Source organism: Aythya fuligula, chromosome 22 (assembly GCF_009819795.1).
Source record: "Aythya fuligula isolate bAytFul2 chromosome 22, bAytFul2.pri, whole genome shotgun sequence".
NCBI lineage: Eukaryota > Metazoa > Chordata > Aves > Anseriformes > Anatidae > Aythya > Aythya fuligula.
In genome coordinates this window covers 3628809-3648114 of record NC_045580.1, presented here as the reverse complement: position 1 = coordinate 3648114, position 19306 = coordinate 3628809, and the positions used below count along the sequence as shown (strand labels likewise).

General features: G+C 42.7%; 1 protein-coding gene across 2 annotated transcripts in view; it reads right to left on the bottom strand.

Moving 5' to 3' along the window:
• Positions 1-19306, bottom strand: part of POU2AF1 (POU class 2 homeobox associating factor 1) — a 70720-nt gene that overhangs the window by 28151 nt on the left and 23263 nt on the right. The window lies entirely within an intron of this gene.

The window sequence follows — 19306 nt, the reverse complement described above, 5'->3', positions numbered from 1 at the left end:
ATTTATAATACAGCACTGACTGCCATCTGATCATCTATGCTACGCATTTTTGAGTAATCCCTCACCCATAGCAGTGCAGAATGATGGGCCATTTTCTTTTACTCCAGCTGTACAGAATGCATTTAATTAATATTGGCAGTTTCCTGGAAATTCAGGGACTTTCCTTCTGTAGGGCTCAGCTGTGAAAACTGCCCGCTTTTTTCCAACTCTCACTGCATGGCCTTTTATTGTATTAAATGCAAGTGCCAAACCAGCAATTATTGTGCTCGAGGATTCTTGTGTAAATACCAATAGCAGCACCTAAGTTTCCACTTTACCCTCTCCATCATTTCTCTTTCACTTACCTGTCCATAGTTTTGCCCTCACTATCTTTACAGCTTATTTTAAACACGATTTCACCTCTAGGTACACTTTGAGCCAGGCAAAGACAAATGCTGAACGTTTGCCACGTGAGGAACTCAGTCCTGAGGAATCCTCATCCATAACGGGAGGCTCCATCACCAATGTTTATTCATCTCATACTCGCTTCTCTAACCCAGGTCCCACAACCTGTTGCTGTAAGGCCCAGCGTCTTTGCAGTAAGATACTGGTTACTACAATTCCACCCCTAGCTTTTATAGCTTACTTCAGACTTCACAGGGGTATCAGCACAGCAAGAACACAAGAAGAAATAACAATGCACTCACAAGTGGAAATAACTTCTGCATTTGGTAAAGATCTTGTTTTTTTTTTTCTTTCTAAGTTCATAAACTGGGTCACTGCAAAGTTCCAACACCCGATACAAACATCAGATAGCAGCAAACATGCAGATTTTCTCTTCTTACTGCTCTTTGGTCTATGGCGGAACCTGTCTACTTCTGCACCAGGCCTAACTGTAACCGTTTGGGAGACCTAAAACCAGACATCAGGTTAACCAAACATTAAGAGAGTCCATCAAGTTTCCTTTTCAGACTAGACCAGGCCAGGTGATTTCCAAAGAAATATTTTCAAGTTGCTTTTATGTTTACAGAAGGGCTGGATTTTCATACTGGGCAGAGCTCAGCACAGTTTGGATTAGACATTAAACTACTGTATTAATTTATTTCCTTACAATTGCAGGTAACGATGGCACAAAGCCTGGGTCCCTCAGAGTTCAAGTGCATCGCACAGAAGCGTGCCAAACAGAGGCACGCCACGGCCAGGTGAATAAATTCACAGCTTTCTGGCAGAAGTTGCCAATGCTGACCTGAAAACTAAATCCAGAACTTTGCTGACCTGAAGACTATGGGAAACACTCGGCTATAGATCACGTTTTCTACGCCTGGCTTCCTCTCTACTGTTGGCCAAAACCTCGATCTGGGCTCTGCTGCCCATCTGCAGGACTCCAGCAGCTTCACCTCTCGTGCCCTGTGTGCACACACTCCCCAGCTGCCCCGTGCAAACCTACAGGTACAAAGGTGGATGCTTGGCCCTCCTTCCAAATTTTGCACATTTAGCATAGTCAAATCTCCCACCAAGGAAAAGGGGAAAAAAATAATAATCACTGGAATCTGCAAGACAAAAATGTGAACTTGGTGCATTTACCAAGAATGAATTTTCTCTGCGGCCAGCAACCTTTCAAAGTCACAACGCTGGTGCAGGACACAAACATGCATTATGCTGGAGGTGCTTTGGGTTCTCCTGTATTTGTCTAATGTTTTCTGTTGTATCTGATAACATCAGAGAAAAACGAAACAAATCAGATCATACTGTTCCACTTATGAGTTGCTGCAGTGAAGTTAACCTGGACTTTCCCAGCTAAACATCTCAATATTGTGAAAATATTTTGACTCAATTCTTCTCATTTGTTTCTCCCAGCTTTTTACCATCTGAAAGAAACATCTGAAACAAAAGAACACACACTCAAATAAATCTAACTGAGAAGCTCAAGACTTTTATAAAACAAAAAAACATAATTTTCAGTTTCACTTGCAAACTTTGTCAATCCTCAGTGTAAGAAAAGGCTTTTAGTTTTGACTAACAGCCTTAACAAATTGGACATTTCAGCCCTGGAAATGAGGCACAAAGACCCAAAGCACAAGAGCAAATCCTCCTCTGTTATTAAATCACCAGATACTCTGAAACTAAACAAACTTTGTGACTGGCTGTATCCAAAAGCAATGACAGCAACAACAAAAACACGCTGCACCCACCAAACACAGGCAGAATTCCCAGGTACAGGGCATCACCTTCTGGGGTCAGGAAGGAAGGGCACCTTTCTGTTCCCACCCTTAGCAAAAGATGCTTTTGAAAATGGTTTATCTTGCCTTTTTTTCAAGTTTCTATGATCTGGTTTAACATCGTCTGAAAGGCCCCGATACATCTGGGACAGGCATTCTGCCTTTTGGGAAATCAGTCCTTTTAAGATACTGCAAAGCAGGCACCCCTGAAATTATTTAACTCACGTGACAATAACACACAATAAAATACTTACTGCCTAAACTTCTTAAAACTAGCTTAGTAGTCGAAACTGCTCTTGTGTCATACACGGCCCTTGTCCAAGGAAATCTCAGTCACCACAATAACGTTTTGTTGCAATATCACACTTCTTAACCCTTGTGATTCTTTACACCTTTGAAAAGTCACTACTGCTGCCTTCCTCCCTAGCTGATTATAGGAAAGGAAAGATCAAAAGATGAAAGTACCAAGTGCTTTATTGCATTAGCGCTAAATTTGAGCTTTATTTTATGCACATAGTGCTTGCTGGGCCGTAGTGTTAAGCATGTGCTCAACTTGGAAGTCCTGCTCTCCATAAACTTATTCTAGTCTCCATCTTCTGCAATCAACAGCCATTTTTGGCTTGTACCTTGCCTTTACTACTTTGGGAGAAGACCAAAACAAGAACATTTCTGGAAAATAAACCTTCACAAAAGAAAAACTACCCAGCGTGGCTGGGCCCTAGGAAATCTACCTGTCCAGGAGGGTTCGGGTTAGCTTCCTTCTCCCGAATTCAGGCAGAAGCCCTACTGCACCAGCTGTTGTCTCTTCCTTCCTACACAAAATGTATCCCAGGCTCCAGCAACTAAATAAGGGGAAACTTTGGCTGTCTCATGTAGGTTCTGCTGGGGAACAGAGAGTTAAATCTCCAGTAGTATTAACACAGGCCCCGGGGCCACACAAAATCATCTATTTTAGAGCTTTTGCAATAACACACATCACCTTAGCAGAGGAGAACCTTGCTGGTTAATTAACACAGCCTAACGAGGCATGCTGTGTGCTCTGTGCTTTCCAGGAAGCATCTCAAAGCTCTCCGCTGGGAGACTTCTGCTTCTGGAATTACTAAAGCACAAATCACCGCAGCAAGGCATGCAGAGTATTCTGGGTATCTCCAGGCATTAAAAGCCCATGCAAAGCTAGCTGCTGACAGCAGAAAATAAGCAAGGTGGGGAGGAGAAGAGGCTGAGAACAGGCTGTAAAGGCAGAGGAAGGGCCAGCTCACAGCACAGCACGGTTCCTCTTTCCTCATCTGAGCGTACTTGTGGGTAACACCTCACCTACATCCCCCACCCCGGATGCCTTCAAGCCTCGATGAAGATTAATCCAGCCACCCTCTAATGCTGGTTTCACATTTACATCAACTGGGCTTGTCTAGTGCAAGAGGAAACCCGCTTCCCAGAATATCCTGAGAGCTCCTTTTGCAACCCACCCAGAAAGATAGCAGCCAGCAGCCAGGATGCCTGCACTGGAAGTGCAGTGGGGCAGGACACGGCTTGTTTTATGGGGACCATTACATTTTTCTGACCCTTTGGATTTGGCTCAAGGCATAAGAAATAATGCTCCTACTGTAGCCTAGCTTGCTCTTGTTGACTCATGCTGAAGATGACCACTTGTCCTGCAGGAGGAGGAAGGTTTGCTTAATCTCAGGAGCAAACTGGCAACTCGTTGAGACAAATGGGCGAAACAGTATGAGCGAGCAAAATGTCCCTTGGTACTTCATTGCTAGGTCACAGGCGTCAAGAGTTTTCATTGTTTTTCCTTCCCAACTGTACTGGTTTATTTTGAAATCTGTGACGTTTATCTTAAAGATCCTGCACCTGGAACTGAATGGCTAGGAATGTATTGCCATTTCATTAAAAAAGGCCACCCCCAGGACTCAAGCGTGAAGTACTTGCAAACATGAGCCTGAGTATATTTAAGAGTCAAAAATAGACTACAAATCTGAAGAGCCTACAGTTTATTCAATCCTGTTATTCTCAAAGCAATCTTAGAGTTGTGAGGATTGGATTCTGGATGTTTTTTTAGTACAGACAGCTGGTGACATGCAAGAGCCAGACACACTCCTCTGCAGGTAGTCAAACCACCTGGCACCTCGGCTCTAGCATCCAGAGCAACATCCTGCATGGTACCAGAACCATCAGCGTGATGAGCCCCGCTGTCCTGGGAGCACCTGTCTGCCAATGGGGAGCAGTGAATGTGTTCCTTGGTTTGTTCTGCTTGTGCACATGGCTTTTGCTTTACCTAATAAAGCTGTTTGTGTCTCAACTCATGAATTCTTGCACTTTTACCTTTCTGATTCTCTCCCCTATCCCACCTGAGGACACTGACTGAGTGTCTGCATGGTGCTGAGCTGCCTGCCAGGGTTAAACCACAACAAGCACAAACAGAAAGGGCATTCAGCAGCATGCAAAACACCACATAGACATCATTCCTCCTCCCGTGGGTTTCTCCCATGAGAGTGACCAAGATAACAGCTCACCCGTTGCCCTAAAGCACAGTTGGGTCTAGCAGCATCCCCAGGAATGCAAAGACTCAAAATTTGGAGTAGTGTCTGAAGGTTACAGCTCTGACATTTTAAGGAGCAGCAGGGCTTGGAATGAAGCAGTTTGATGGTATCATATCCACACTTTGTTTTCAAGCCTGTAAACTGAGAGCACAAGTTATCCTATTGAGCAATACGTACACGATCGTCCATTGCTTTGTTAAACTCTTCTCTCCCTGGGAAGAACAAACACAGCAGCCAATGCAAGTTTCAACCTTGCAGAATTATTGCTCCCAGGACGACTGATTAAATCAGCTGCCATTCAGTTTGCTGTAAAAACAAAAACAAAAACAATTTGTCCTGGGAGTAAGCAGCATGTACAGAGAGCTACGGAGCACGATGGCGTACTGGATGAAGCTCCCTGTTACTGAGAGGCGTAGTGTTACCCCAGTGCCTGACACGAACACTCAGCTTAAGCTTTAGCAGAAAAACATCTCTCTCTTACAGCCTGCCATGCACACCAGCATTCATCTGCCCTCTGTTTGCATCCTTGACAGAGAGGGCAGGAGCTACGCTAACTGAAATCCTCTTGTACCTACAAGTGGCTGTTCCCCAAGCAGCCAGGACTCAGGTTATCTTGTTTTCAAGGGAGAAACAATTTTTCCACCCACCAGCTCCACACAGAACAGGGACAAGAGTCTTGTTTCCAGGTCACTCTTTAAAATTCAGTCCTGCAATGAAATGAGACATACCTTGCCCATACCTTGGGCAGGTCCCATTTCCGAATGGCATTATCAGGGTTGGGACAGGATGTTTCTTGCTGCACATCCCACAAGCCATATCCAAACAGTACTGCTAATCTGCTCCTCTCAAACAGTCTACCTACATAAATACCTGTGTTTAATCACCTGAGACGTAAAAACCAGCTCACTTCAAACTGCGAAGGCACCCAGCAAGAGAAGCCTCAGCAGCCTCCTTCTCCCATGCACTCACTGATTAAGCAGCAAGAGAGCCAGCCTGCCAGAAGAGGGGATAATTAATGAGAACCACATCTGACATCTGATTTCCAGAGAAACTTTGCTAAACGAGGAGCCACTCATTAATGCACAAAATTCAGGAACAATAAAACTAGTGTAAATTCAAAAACATTCCTCAGCAGATTCCAGTCTAATCTGCTGAACGCAGAATATTTCCGTTTGGTTTTTATTAATCAAATGTCTAGCTAATGATGCTAAATGAGCAGTTCTTATTTGGACTGAAAAGTACTCAGCGCCATCTGATGCACAGATCTCCAGTATGTTTTATCTAGACAGAAAAAATGTTTGAGGCCACATCTAGTCTCTTTTCACTGAATACCAGGCTCAGCCCCTCTCAGTGGTTAGAGAATAAGATCTGAGATTTACCCAGAGATTAAAGCAGCAGCCACAGATGTGAGAAGGGGCTGAAACCACAGGGTAACTTCAGAAACAAAACCTAGAGCACCCACCATTCACTGAAGCTCGAGCACACCCCAGTGCTGGAAAAAAAACTTTTTTGTGGTTCACAGGCACATATCCACCAGGACCCACCTGTATTTCCTGGATCAGGCCAAAGCTAACAGCAAAACCATCACGGATGTCTGCCCACACATTTACACTAGTGACTGTAGCATCAGGCTCACAAGGCTGTCCAGGTCCCCCAGAAATGGTGTGGCCACGTTGGCCGGGTCTGTCTCAACAGAGGAATGACCCTATACATTTATTACCTGAAAAATTAGGTGTTTGGGTTCCTCTTGTGAATTCCTTTGGTCCATACAAGAGGCAAGAGAGAAAAAAACAGAACCTGAAGTGGAGAAGGATGCAGACAGATTGAGTAACAAGCACAGTGCTTGCAGGGGCCCTGCTCCCTAGGGAGGTGCAGGTGGCAGGTCTCGTCTTGCTCCGCAGAGGTGGAGGCTTGTACCAGGTTTTTGGTCCCCTCTTAGCTCTGACTTTTTGTTCTGCTGGTATTTTTGGAATGATAACAAAGAGACTACATATTTAATCTGCCAATTGGCATTTCTTTCGCTAGGTAAATATTTAATTCTTTCTTTTTTTTTTTTGGTAAGACCTCCTTGCTTGAGTTGTACTTCCATTAGCCTCTTGACCCTGGATAAAGAGGAGTAAACTCCAAGCAACCTGTATTTTTGCATTTTCTCATTTCCCTACACAAACTTACCCCCAAGTCAGTTACATACCCCAGAAAGTTGCATCATCTCCCACCTCTGCTCCTTGATGGACATTTTTTTGGAGCATGCGATGCAGCAATACAGCGCTCGTGCTGTGCCTTGGCTCAGCTAGCAAAGCCTTGCTGGAAACAGTGGAGCTTCCCTAATTCAAAGCAGCTAAATGTGGTCTGAAGGGAGACAAATTCACTTGCTGGTGATAAAACAACATCTTGCGGGCATTTCCATCAGCTGGTTCCTGGTCTCTAAGGGAGTGATCAGAATGACCCTCAAAAAAAAAAAAAAAAAAAAAGAAAAGCTGTGTACTGCACTATGGAGTCATTTGTTCTTTACATTTCTTCTGTGCCTGTGTTATTCTTAAACAGAAGGACTTGCTGAAAGAGGTAAGAACTCCAGCACTAAAGAACGAAATCTTTTAAGAGCAGAAATTGGAGGGGTGCTAGCTGCAGCATAAGGAAGTAGTACTGGAATTTACCTTGCAATACAACTGACAAAGAAGAGTTAGATGCAGGTTTACATTTCGCAGAGAAATTAGGTCAGACTCCACAAAACGTGAAATGATTTATGTTAATGAAACATTAACTCACAAAAAGGGGGAAGATCTTGGTGCTTTCATGGGAACTTATTGCTCAGGAAAAAAAATAAACGTGGCAATAAACCAACCCAAACAATCACCAAGTTAAACTGGTTTGTTCTGAGAGTCTGATCCTCAAAAGCTGTCAGATCATTCACTTATTTGTTCACGGCTCAAGCAAATGACACGAACTATAGCAAGAACAATCCTATGTACATACCACCTATCACTAATAAATATGTTTCTGTAAAATATACCTACTCAAGGGCAGCAATTTTCTCATTTGTCCTCTTGGACAAATTTTCAGGAGATGTCATCTCCACAGAATGCAGATTTATTCACAGACTTCTCGAAGGGCTATGAGATGTGTGGTGTTCACCTCCTTTGCCCTGAGGGGTGCGCTTTGCTCAGCTCTGGACCACCACTCCACATTTCTGCGGGTTTCACAGCTGCAGCCAGATGTTGACAAGCTGTAGGTGCGTTGTCATTCAACAATTGCAGTGAGGATTCAAGAGTTCAAAGCCATACAGTTGCTACAGCACACATCACTCCTGGAATTCAGCTATCAAATACTTTGCAAGCTGCATGCAAAAGCTTTAAATTCATCTCTCTGTGTTTTCTTCAGCTATGGTTACCACCAACATCTCCGACCACTTTCAGGCTTTCTTTGCCTCCAACATAAAGGGAATACAGTTCTAAAATATCAGGGGAAAGAGATAATTTAAATGCTGAATGCTTCAAGCACATGCTATCTATAACAACAGGAATAGACCTCAAAGATCAACAAGAATTCTCTTAAACTTAAGTGCTGGGCTGAGACTAACGTTGCCTTTACCATCTTGCATAACTCTACTCTTCGGCCCCTGTGAGATCCCTTGTACGTTCCCATCGTATTGTGATATTTCTCCAGAAATTTAGTGCCTGAGCTTAAGAGAAAATAAAGGCTTGGTTATTAAAGCTATGTTACAACTGAGATGTGCACACACAAAACTCTTCAAGATTAGGCTATTCTACAAAGGAACTGGATGCAGCTGAATATATTTCTTAGCTTTGTTGATTAATAAGGTGTACTTCCTTATTTTTAGATAAATACCAGATGTCACAATTATTAAAGGAAGCTAAAGAGCAATACTATACACAACCTTGAACAAATAAAGTAGTTCAATACTCTCCACAAAATTTTAGAGTTGTTTTTCAAGGTTCTGCTCTTATTCATTGTGTTATTATCCAGAGATTAGCATAGCAATGTCTGGATCGGGTTTCACAGTTAAGTGTTAACTTCAGATATCATGAACTTGATTCTCTGGGATAAGAGGGGTTTTGTTTGTTACGTCCTCTCAGCCAGAAGCTTATGAAATTTCTGCTCTTGATTTCTACAGTTAAAAAAATAAACAAAAGAAATGATTTTCCCACTTGTAAAGCAACTGGTTTAGGTCTTCAGTAAGATCCCTTGAGATTTACAAATGAAAAAAAAAAAAAAAAAAAATTAGTTACTATGATTACCTGAATGTGTAACATTTCTTTGTGTGCCACACAGAGAAAGAAGCATTTTCGGATCTGCATGAGACCACCCCTTTCTTTTCTTTTGCAGCCATGGTAGGGCTGCACTAACTGACCTCAGTGGGAGTCATTTCCCTTGCGCTGAAAAAAACCTGGATGAAGTCCACTGGGAGCGAAATGAAATCTCAGGGTATGGGAAAAGGACTCTGAAACCTGACCCCAGATTACAAGCTATTGTTGCCTGCGACTTTCACTGGTTTTGTTCAGGAGGGAAAACTGCATTTAGGGCCCTTATTTACTTGTCTCCACTTATGTATTATTTTAATTATTAACCTTAAATAAGTAAATTGTTATGTAGCTAATTTGTAGTTAATAGGGGAACATTTGCTGTTTGGTCCCTCTCAATTCTTTTGTGACAAATCGGCTGCCTGTCTCTTTACAGACTCCCCAACACGCAGATGTTAAGGAACATTGTTTAAATGGATTTTATTTGAGATGAGATGTTCTCTGAGGATTTGGTTGTGGAAGCATGAAGTTTCTAGCCAACGTCTCCAGCTAAAGGTTTTTGGAGGTCGTTTCAAAGGCAGTAAAAATCCAGCATCAAGGTACTGAAGTTACTAGAAAAGAGTTGTGGGCTAATAAAAGTAGTGTTTGCATCAAATTTGTCATTAAACTAAGCAGTTATATTCTAACACAGAAGTGGCACTTGGAGCCTTACCTCCCTTCAGCCCTGACCTGAAAGAGCTCGTGCTCTTTAGATGCAGAGATGCATTTGAAAGCACATCTTCAGATATCCCACAGACAATTACAGGCCTTTTCTTCATGCTTATGTGCAGTGCATTACATACGTCAACATCTCATAGCTACCCAAAATTTCCATTTTATTGTTTTCTCACCTCACTGAGGTTATCAGTCAGGTTGAGAATTATCGAATCCTTGTGCTTGCCAGAACCTAGTCCATGTCAAGTCCAGCCAGATGCATTTAGCTATTCAGGCATCACACATCTCTGAAGAGCAAACATGATACCTTTGTGGATAAGCCTAGCTTGATGTGAAAACTGATGTACCAAGAGACTTCATGGAATATTTAACCACCATAAACAAAAAAAGTGGAAGGGCCCCAATTCAAATAGCACATGTTTATGCTTAATGTCAGGCTTGCACTTAATTTCCTAACTTAAGTGCTTTACTGAATCCCTGCCAGAAAAGGCAGACCAAAGACAGCTACAAGATAAAACACGACAACGAGTAACTTTGTATCCTGAAATGACATTCTCCACTATCACCATCAAACCTGAGCTTAAGCAGAGCAAATAAATAAATAAATAACAATTATTAAGCGTTTTATAACCATATCAGCCACGATAGGACAAGAATAAAGACAAAAGGATTTGCAAATAAAAGTATGAAAATAATCTTAAAAGTTAGTATTTGGGGGCTCACTTTCTCCACCTTTGTTCACGTGCAGTAACTCACTTCTCAATGTAAGCAAGCAAAACCATGCAAGGAGCAACATATGGTTATGTCTGTCAGGGACAGGACTTAGAAGACAAGAGACACAGCGTTATGAAAGTGTTGGAGAAATGGAGTATTTTGACTGGCTGCCAGCCATGTCATTGTATTTTAATAACTAAGCAAGTAAATGATCCTTTAAAAAGAAGACTGTAAATAGAGAAGGTGGCTCATGTACCCAGTGTAAAAAAAAAAAAAAAACGTGTTTGTGGCTCTAGCTCACGGACACAAAGCATTAACCCTGACTGTGCATCACGAAATTGAATTTATCCTCTGCAGAGCCAGCAGAAGGCCTCTGTTTTCCTGAAGAGCTCCTTAGGTCTGGATGCACAGGTCTAAATTAGCTTCACACCCAGTAAGAATCCCTAAAAGACGCAGGGAAACAGGAAAATTCTAAAAGGCAGGAAGCAGAGTAATTAAATCTGGGGATTCAGAAATGTAGAGATGGTATTAAAACCGGGGAGTAGCTACAGTATTTATAGCAGAATATTACAGAGACGGAGTGAGAGGCAGCTGCCTTGCCGTGCAGAGATGCCTTGGGTTAGCCAAGACAACCACAGGGGGCTGGTAGATCTGTCACAGCACTCACAGGAGACCTGCAGCATCCTGAGAGCTGTGGGGCACTCAGGCTGCCTAAAATGACACAATGCCAAGTTCGGGCATGTGAGTTGAGCCATAGCTCACATCAGAATCTGCACCACAAGCCCTTGTATCATCCAAAATTCACATTAAACGAATCTTCTATGAATCCTTTGAGATTAATAATTTCATCAGACCTTCCACATAGACCGCTCTGATTTTCTAAGATTAGCTGCATTTTAGAGAGCACTGTCCCTTTCACGCTGACTTCTAGTTACAGTTCACAGTGAAACCATCAGCCAGTTCAGAAACTAATACAAATACGCGATAAGTCTGAGTCAACAATTTTACAGACAGAAATTCATGTTATGTTTGCCATATTCCTCACTGAAGTATATTCTAAAACAAATGGCTGAAAACAGGGAAATACATCAGTTTTGTTTCAACATGAGATTTGGAAACCCTCCTATGGATTTCCCCTTATGCCTCAAAAGAAATGGTGATGCTTCTTGCTGATCTCTCTTCTATTTAGGTGGCTTTGTTTGATTATTTATTAATCTGATTTGTCTTGTTTGCTAGGGAGGGATTCCTTCAGTCTAATTCACAGCACCATCTAGTGACAGACGCTGGGATGTCAGGAACAAAATTTTGTATTTCTTAGCTTGGTTTTGTTTTTTAATTGTTGGAAATGACAAGGATAGAGACAAATACAAATAAATTCTCAGGAGAAATGAAGGAGGCTGCACTGAATCATCAGAAAACGGCGTTGATAACTCACTGGTTTAGCTCCCTAGGTGCACCAAGTAAGTTAAAGTTGCTTTAGGGAGTTCACTGGAACAGGACTAAATGCTTTCCTGAATTTGTGGATTACACACAGTATGCCAGGATAGTTCTAATATGTAAAAACCACAGTACATCTAACCAGACCAGAAGTCTTGAGGCTACAAACGTGAACCCCAGTTCCTGGAAGAAAATGGGCAAATAAACACTGACCTCAGTAGGCACTGAGGTCTGTTAAGTGGCCTTAACAGAACATCAAAAGTCTTTTCCATGCATAGATTCATGATCTGTTTGTATCAGTGCATCACTGCTCAAAATCCTTGCTCATGCCTGCAAACATGGATGAGTTTTGGCTAAATCCTGTCAGCCTGCTACAACGCGCAAACTGGATCGTTCCTCTCTAGAGCTCAGCAATGATTTTGTCTGGATCATAAGCCTATTCTATGACATGTAAAAGCAGACTATGATGTATTTTATTCACTAGCCCCCATTTAAAATCCTCTGGGAAAGCAACCACATTCTGTTACCAAACCAGCATGTGGCAGTACTTTTCAGCTGAGAAAGCACAGACAAGCTTTTAAAAGCAGATTTTCATAGCCCAGATCCATTCTCTACAGGTCCTAAAGGTTCACCTTGGCAAAGAAAACAGAAAAGAAAAAATTCAGGAAACATCTGGAAAACCTTTCTTGCAACAGTTTTCTCAAGTCTGTCAGAATAAGAAAGTTTTCTTATGGAAAAAAAAAAAATGCTTAAAAGGAGCAGATCCCAAAGGCAGACCCATCACAATTTTCCAAACAACAAGATTTTCCTCTTTTCACTTTGTATATATGTTAGGCCCCTACTTCTGCTGTCAGCTTTGCTGGGTAGTTGTGATGGATATAGGTTGGTGAAAACCTGTGCCAGAAAGCTGATGAACAAACAAGGTTTTAATACCGCATCTGGCTGGTTATTCAGAAACCTTGGGATTAGGTGATCAATTCCATAATGGATTTGTCAAGTCAATAAGACAGAAAGAACATACCACTGACAGCTCATCTGTGCCCATGGGAGGTCACTGTTGCTTCACAGAGTGGATCAGATGTGCTAACTTCAGGTTAACAGCACAGTTCAGATCAGAAAAACCTGGAAACCACTTTATAAGAGTTCTGAGTTTCTCTCCTTAATTATCTTCTCCAGAAATACACCAGAAAGCAAACATACAATTAAATACTTTTGAGTCAGGAGTGATATTTCTCAGAGCTGTACGAAGAGGAAACCAAATCACATGCCCTGCAAATGCACTGAAAATAGAGATACCAGAAAATAGCTTCTTTATCCTCAACAGCCTGCAATTCTTTGATATCTGGCCACGCAGCTCAGAAGAGAGCTGAATACCATCAGCAATTAGCGGCATCTGATCACTACATGCAGTGACGTTAGAAATTAGTGTCACACAGCATCAGAAGGAGAAACAGCTTGACTTGTCACAGAGTGAAGAGGTGCAAACAGCGTGAGAAATTTCTTGGTTCCTAACTGTGGGGGACTGAGTCAAACCGGCAGTCTAACAGGAGCGAAAAATTCATCATTGTTGAATAAAAGGTGTTTCAGGGAAGTAAAAATAGTCTGAACACGCCATCCCTGTCAGTGCTGGGGAGCTCTGAATCCAAGGAAAACATTTAGAAGTAACCATGGGTCATCATTAAAGATGAGTCATTGGCAGGCAATTATTGGGAATTTACAATAAAAATCACGCAAAAAGTTACAACGACTGCGTCAATTATGCCTTCAGTAGAGCTGCAACCCACTTGTACTCTCCTGCCTTCGCTATACATTTCCATCTTCCACAGCAAAGACTGCTCTGCAGGCCAGACAAGCTGGGATGTCCACAGCCCTCAGGCACGTGGCTGTGGGAAGCACATGGGGAAATAACTGTCATGTGCACGAAGCAAGCAGCTTCCCTTCTTTGGGACTCAGTCAGGTCTGCTGGAACTGAGGAAATACGCAGGAATCCTTCTGGTACCCTCCCTTCCTAGGAAGGGTTGTCATTCCAAAGGAAATCACAGAGGAGATCACAACATGCCGTGGCACTAAGGAACGGCAGAAAGTACCTGGAACGTAAAAGATATGAAGGTGGACCTTGTCCGTGTGATCTGAAGGCAAAACAGAGCGTGAATGGTTACTGAAAGACAATAATCACTAAGTGCAAACACACCATCTGTCATCTAAAGACTTCAGAGCCCTAAGAAAGCAGACCTCAGTTCCCAGGGAATGCCTTTCTAGCAGATCTGAGTGCCTTTGCGACTGGTAAGGCAAATTCATTTTGTTTTGCAACTCCGTTTTGTACTGCAGCAGGAGACAAGGTGAGTTCATACTTCATGGTCACCAACATGACTAAGAGTTATGTTGGTTACTCGGGTTCAGTTGCACGGCCCTGACCTCCGTCATTAAAAGTTTTTTTCTTTCTGAAGCATCATCTCCTGGCTGCCGTCAGCAGAGACCCAAGATGCAATTACCCAGTGGCCCATCCCAGCATGGCAAATTAGGGATTCCTGTTTGCTATGAAAATGTGAGACTGAATAGCAATGTCACAAGGCCATTTCGTTGCCAGCACAGGTATAAAATTTTAGAAATATGCACATTTAGAGCACAGCATAATTTCCCCTTGTCACTGAGGGCAAGCAGATGGCACCGCCGCATCACAGCACCAATTCCCAGGAGGGACACCCCAAAGGAAAATCCCAAACACGTGCTCTGCACTGGTTCTGAATATTAAGGTCATTATTCAGTGATTACCTGTTAAATTACCGGACAACCACTAAGTTCAAGGCCTACTTGCACAGTACAATGTTCACCCTTGCAGAGAATTACATGCAGCAGCTGTTTTATTTACATTCTAATCAGACCCTGAAAGCTCGTGCAGGGAAAAGCCTTGTGCTTGCTTTCTGCACTAGTGCAAATTCAGCCCACCATCCCTGATCCCTACATGCTTGAAAAAAAAGCATTAATAAAAGAAACCTTTGCAACAAGGGAGTTCTTAGTTGGGTGAGTTAACAGTTGGCAAAACAACAGCATGGAAGGGGAAAGACGGACAAAAACCTACCCTGGTGAATGCCGTTAAAGTGGGTGTGTGCAGTAAAAAACATGTAGCAACAAGGGATGAAGGAAGCTACAGAGCATTCATCCTGCATTGAAAGATATAAAAGGAGCTGCACCCACTGGCAGCATAACCTGAAAGTTTACATGGAGAGAGGTTGGCAGAGCTGCCCATCATAAACCAATTAGGCAGGAACTGCCGTAACTACAGTTAGCCACCGGGAACTTCCAGACGGTGACGGCCGTTTTTCAGAAAACATGGCATTGACACACTCAAAAAGGAAAAATGTCCCCAACGCAAAGATCTGGCATGCCATTTTTTCCCCAGGAGAGGGCAAACAAGACAGGAGGCACAAAGCAGCCTTTCCTAAAGGCTCAGGCAGCTGTTTATGACCAAACCAGTGTCTCGACCTCATCCCCTGCAACCATCACTGAAGACCTCTACCCAGACGCTGATACTCATGCCCTCAATTCCTTACATTCCCAATGCTTGAAATTTTCTCCTTTTCATTGATAAATGGTAAAGAGAAGGTTAAAATAGCAGAAATCACTAAAGATACAGAAGATTATGAAAACAGTCTATTCCCTGGCTAGAAAATACTTTTTCCAAGCCAGGTTTCATTGGGCTGTATGCTAAACAATTCTGTCCACAGCTGTGGGAATTGGGAGGTACCAACTGAAGTAGTATCTACAGATCCTAGAAAGCCTTATTATCAATCTCTCTACTTGCTGTGCATGCTACAACTTGCCTTGCCTTGATGTCTACAGGAGGACACGACTTGTGGCATTCTCAGTGGGTCCAAATTTAAAATTGCCATTGACAGAACAGAGCTGCAGCTGCGAGTAGACAGCTCGTTTCCAGTTTGGGCCGATTCTAGTAACATTTGTAGAATCAGACTCACAAGAGGTATTTAAAATTACAATGCTAAAGCGTTTGCATAAAATATCAGATACCTGTAGAATTCAGAAGCAAAAGAACCACAAGATTCCCAGTTAAACAAATGCAAAGCCTTGGAGACAGTTTCTTGCAGGGTCCACATTCCAAGGTTTTTGTTGCCAGTTTTGCAAAACTGCTTCTCTTCTCATGGCTACGGGAATGAATTTTGGTCTTTTCTCTATCAAAAACAAACAAACAAACAGCCTAATTCCTGCTGTGAATGTAAGAGCATACCATAAACAAGCAGTGAAAACTGTTCAAGATATGGGTTGGAGTATGGGAGAGAATAAAAGGATGAGAAATCTCCAGTGCAAATTACAACCCAATAAACGCAATGATTCATTGCAGCAATTTCCTGTGTGCAGTGGGCCAAATTCTCCCACCTCTACAAGCATTGAGTAGTTCCCTAAGTGACGCCTCATCCTACTGAAGAGAACGGTAACATTTACAGAAAAACACACTGCTTCACGTCGCTCTAAGGAAGGCAGGATTGAAGCTTGGCTCCAGCTTGTCCCAGACTCACGCAATCAGCCAGGCAAACTGGGCGAGACAGGAGAAAAGTATTTATTGAAGCAGACCAGAATATGGCCTTCATTAAAAGCAGATCTTCTTTGTGGCTTGTTAGAGAGAGAAATAATCTACTAACCCCTGAAATATCATTTAACCAATCACTTCCCTTGGGCAAACTGGTTACAATCCACTAAGGGAGAAACTGGAACATTAGCTCTTACGTGTCCTTCATTTCCAAACACCACCTACAAAGCCCTGTGCATTTCCCAGGATTGCTGCCTTGGGCCTGGTAGTTGAGCCCATTGGCAGCCATGCTAAGATATTGATGTCTTAGCCATGTCTCTCCCCATGCCTTCGTATTTTGGGATCCAAACTCAGTAATGTCACTAGATCCCAGGATCTATGGGGCAGGAAGCCAGGTAACAGCCTGCCCAGCACGGCTGCAGCGTAGTTTGGTACCTGACTCTACCCTCATCTTGCAAGCACCAAGTCTCCTCATTCTGATCCATATCTAAATAATTCTTCCAATATTCCTGAGACTGGAGTTATTAAGTGCAGAGAAAAAATGGGTCACGGGGATTGCGCTGGTCTGCAGAGAGGAGTCAGGACCAATTTAAACTAAAACTATTTGTAACTCTGTTCTTATAACTTGGTCCAGAAAGTCTGGCTGCTTTCTGGTCAGGCATACATGAGACTATGCTGTTCAGGGGTAACCTGGGCTGCTTTCCAAGGCACAGATATGTGAGCTGCTGCATTTGATAAACTTTGCTATCTTTTTCCAAACAAGGAACTTGAGAGAAATATCTGTTTGAGCTCAAACAGGTGTGTAAAATGAAATATAATTCCCAGGGACACAAGAAAGGAGTTGAAATCTGGTACAGCAATCTCCCTGCGACAAGGAAGCACCTCCTGCAAGAAGAGTGTCCATCCAAAGAGATTCTTACAGGGAGTTTTAATAGTTGCACCTGTCACAGTATTTAAGCGTAATGCCTTGCTGTGAACACAGCAGACAAACAAAAACCACACAAACAGAAACGCTTAAATCCTTATGGAACATATAACTCTTCTCTCTCATCACAGACTTAAAACTATGCAGCGAGTAGGGGATATGTTTCCTGAGCTGAATTTTTGTGCTTAAGGGAGGATTATTTTTGCTTCTTGAAGGCTGTGAGCAATAGCTCTCTTCTTACACAACCTTGGGAAAACTGCCTTTTTCTTTTTTTTTTTTTTTTTTTTTTCTTCCCCTAACACAAGAATTGACAAAATATATGTTTCTGGATCCCTTCCTCATGTGCACAATCCAACCTATTAGTCTAAATCAGAGGTCTCTTTCCCTTCCGGTGTTATTTGCAGTAAATCTAACAGCTTAATTATGTTTTGTACCTAGGGAAAACGACTTTTCGACTCATACTCGGTCTCTTCATGGGAAAAGTCATTTCTTCATCAGCTGCTGCTGCAGTTAGGAAAGAGGGTGGGGCCTTCCCAGGCTGACGTCCTTGAGGCCATACCTGACTATAAAGAGCGAGGGAGGGTTGCACCAAGAAACTCTCAAAAGCAGTTTGCAGGGACTGCCGGGATCCCGAGGCGGGCTTTATCCTGCAACTGCTGCAATTTGCTGGGAAGAACAGGGGAGCAAATTTGGACACAGCTTTGAGTGGCTGACTACACTGGAGAATTAAATACAGCTATCATGTGCTTGATGTGAAACTTGATTTTTTTCTTCTTTTTGCAACCAAGTTTTTTTCTGTTTGTTTGTTTTTTGTTTTTGTTTTTTAACTTGAAAAGCTCCTTTTTCACCTTTTCCTCCACACGCAGAGGTAATGCTGCAAACAGTCTGCATGAGTCCTGAACTACTGGTCAATCAAAACAGCAGTGAAAATGAAACCTGTGGCTACAGCCCAGGCCAGGGATCTCCTCTGCCTGGAGAAACTGCCAGCCCCAAAAGCTCTTTTCAACAAAGCCCATCGTTGCCAGACTCTGGATTAACTGAACTTAACATTGCGAGCCCCGAGATCTACCCTACACCTCCACGTAACCCACAAGAGATGTCTGCTCCTGCTGGTAAGATCAAATCTTTATTCGCATTTTCTATTTTATGCTGCTTTTGCAAAGCAAAAAAAAGTACACTGCCTCACAACTCCTTCTGTGCCAGCAGAGAGCTGTGCTAACAGCAGCACACACCAAGTTTCCATGCCAGTAACGTCAAACAAAGATGCATGGTGCTCTCTCCTACTCAACTCTTGTTTTTATTTTGTCATGGTCTGCTGCTGAAGTCAGAAATTATTCCCTTTCGTAAAGGGTTGCTCAGCACTCCATGGTTTCGGTCTCTCTCTAGCATTCTGCTGCTCATTTATAATCTGAATTGCAAGTTTGGTTCTGAATTTAACACCAGTGTAATAGATATGACCTTCTGAGTTATTAAGATTACAAAATCATATGAAAGGGTGCATGATGAATCATTGCCTTTGCCGAGTTCTTCACTTTCAAGGATACATCTGGGCATGTAATCTAACCCATCATCTAGCATTTTTACTGTAAAATAGCTTGAAGATAATAACGTGCTAGCAATTTAGCCTTTTCATGATTCTTTTCACATAGGCCTTTAAAATGCTCTACAAAGACTAAATCATTCTTCTTCAAGCACCAGTCTAAACCGGGGATTATTCCCGTTTCTAGAGCAATCTGAGAAATAATCTACATTTTTGAAGTCCCAGTGTTTTAAATATTCAGTGGTAGGTCAGACATTCACAAAGGCCGGGGATATGAGCACAGCACAGCAGCTCCATGCACATCCGTAACGCGCTGCTGGCTGCTTGGGATCCGGCACCCACCCGCCGCAGGGGCGTCAGCCTCCCATCGCCCGCAGCAGGGAAGAGCAACACCGCCACGTGATGCAAAACCACATCTCGTGCGGCTGGTTTC